The sequence below is a fragment of the Engraulis encrasicolus genome, chromosome 24 (genome assembly GCF_034702125.1).
Source record: "Engraulis encrasicolus isolate BLACKSEA-1 chromosome 24, IST_EnEncr_1.0, whole genome shotgun sequence".
Lineage (NCBI taxonomy): Eukaryota > Metazoa > Chordata > Actinopteri > Clupeiformes > Engraulidae > Engraulis > Engraulis encrasicolus.
The window spans coordinates 21,202,496-21,205,076 of record NC_085880.1 but is presented as its reverse complement, the minus strand read 5'-3'; the positions used below and the strand labels follow the sequence as shown (position 1 = coordinate 21,205,076).

Below are 2,581 nucleotides of genomic sequence, written 5' to 3'. Positions count from 1 at the left end.
GCAGCTGATTATAGTCTTGTTGAAAAGTCGCTTTAGCAGTGAAAAGTCTTGTTGCCATTGACAGCGGTCTGTTATAGACCAACCCGTCCGTTATCGAAAAATAACAGACGTCCGAACGTTGGGGAGCCCCGTTGAAATGAATGGAGCATTCGACAGATGACGTCACAACCATATAATAAGCTACGGTAAGATGTATTCATTTCAGTGAACTGCGTAATGGCAAAGACAATTCTATTATACTGTATGCTGTTAGGGTCTGTTCTAGTAAAACTGATGAATTAAGTCATCTAAAAAACAATTTCATGTGTTTTTACATAAATCAACAATATGTGGTATGGTTCAAAGGGACAAGCTGAAAAATAAAAGCATTACAATGATGCAGGTGTATAGCCCTGAATAAACTTGGCGCCTCTTGGGTCCTTATCATTTCCATTTGGATATCTTTTTCATAATAAGGAGACGCCAGTGGCGAATAAGCGGTATTACACTGTGAGAGTGGTCTGAAAAAGGCAAGACGTCATACAAATGATACTGAAATTGCTAGAAGAAAACAGTAGCTATAACTGCGCAACAGCAGCGTGTTATTCCATCTCCGCGTGCGTCGTACTCATGGACCACACTACACCGTTATCTCATCTCTCGGGACTCAATACATCGCGTCATGGTTTGCGTCACCTGCCACAGAACAGCAAGAAGATTCCGTAACATATGGCAACTTCGCCACAATTCACAGGATTTCATATATGAATTCGCTGCTGTTGTATAGAGGGAACAGGATTGGCTAAGCGCACTGTTTGTTGAAGAGCGCAATAGTTATTATGACTACGCAAAGTGCGCTAGCTTGCCCATACGCTAACTAAGGGGCACATGCCATGCTGTTTGATAGCTACAACACATGACATGATACTGTCTCTGTCCCTCCCCAAACTTTAGAGCTACCCATACATTCAGTGCCCGGTCGGAACACGCAGGTTCACACACACACACTCGCCAACTGGATGAAGCATTCTGAGCATACTGTAAGGCTTACCGTCAGATACCGAGAGAGAGAGAGAGACTGACGACTGTTGAAATACAGAGCGAGGAGGAGAGATTCACATCACGGTTACCGAGAGGGGAAATTTTTGGGGAGGGTGAACGGCGTATGTAGTAAACTAGCAGAGAGAATACGGAACTAGCACACGCATTTTCAGCGAGGAGCGCTGAACGGGGAGAGCGCGAGGGGGCGGGGGACTTCTCCGTTCGCTTGTTTACTGGAGGAGAGGCGACTCGGTCCACCGACGCAGATATGCTACCTTACAGTGATTACGCATTCACTAGTAGAAAAAAGTCGAGGCAGATAAAGTAACATAACATAGTTGTATTATAATGAACAATTTCATATAGGCCTATAGGCTAGTCTACATAGTTTGAAATCTTGAAACTGGAACATAGGCCAACAGTAGGCCCATTGTATTTGCATTAGATTTGATTAGTCTCTCTCTCTCTCTCTCTCTCTCTCTCTCTCTCTCTCTCTCTCTCTCTCTCTCTCTCTCTCTCTCTCTCTCTCTCTCTCTCTCTCTCTCTCTCTCTCTCTCTCTCTGCACTGGCAGGTGCTAGGACAGCCTACCTGTTGCAGTGCATGGTGCATAGTACTGTTGCCCACACCACTGCATAGTACTGTTGCCCACACCTGGAGTGCCTTATGAAAAACAAATATTGCACTGCATACTGTTGTACTGTTGCAGCACACCGTAATGTAGTACAACACAGTGTTTTGTTAGAAGTTTGTGTTAATATGTAATATGACATTGTGCCCATTTTTTTGTGGCTACCCAAGCTCTCTGTGAGATGGCATACAAAAGCACCCCCCCCCCTTCTCTCTCACACACACTCATACTCGCTCTCTCTCTCTCTCTCTCTCTCTCACACACACACACACACACACACACACACACACACACACACACACACACACACACACACACACACACACACACACACACACACACACACACACACACACACACACACAGTACACACACTAAACGGTCCGACTGCCGCCGCCGCTGCCACTTTCCCAGATTAAGATGTCTGCTTTGGTTGTCAAGGCAGCCTGTGCTTGTCCACATTGTTTCTGTGTCTGTTTGTAGCCAGCTTATCAAAGGCAGGGTCCTGAGAACAGAGCGCAAGGCATTTGCATAGCAATGGAGGCCCCTGCAATGGATGCACACAAACCTGGCAGGCAGCAGGAAAAGATCCCTTTGGCTGCCTTGAAGATATTTGGGATGCTGAAAAGAACCGGTGACTGATGTGACTATTAATAGTTTCCTCTTAGGTGTTTTCATGTTTTTTTATTTCTTGACTGTGATTCAGAAAGTCTTTTTTTTTTTTTAAAGATCGTAATCAGTGTTTAATATTCGTGTGGTTGGCACACTGTATACAATACATTTTTCTCAGTCAAATTGAACACTCTTTTTAATTGGTCCTCTTAAAAGCTGAAATAATATCAATTGTATCCTCATAGCACCTTTAGAAAATTAATAAATGTATTGATAAATTAACCCCTTAGCGCAGAGCCTCTGTTATAACCTTATTGTCT

The 2,581-nt window shown here is 44.0% G+C and overlaps 1 protein-coding gene across 1 annotated transcript in view; it reads right to left on the bottom strand.

Moving 5' to 3' along the window:
- The window catches only part of pcgf5a (polycomb group ring finger 5a), a 14,651-nt gene extending 13,454 nt beyond the window's left edge, over nt 1–1,197 (bottom strand). The window contains exon 1 of the mRNA XM_063191819.1: nt 1,031–1,197. The gene's annotated coding sequence lies outside the window, so the exon portion shown is untranslated. The remainder of the gene's footprint in view (nt 1–1,030) is intronic.
- Nucleotides 1,198–2,581: the final 1,384 nt, after the last annotated feature.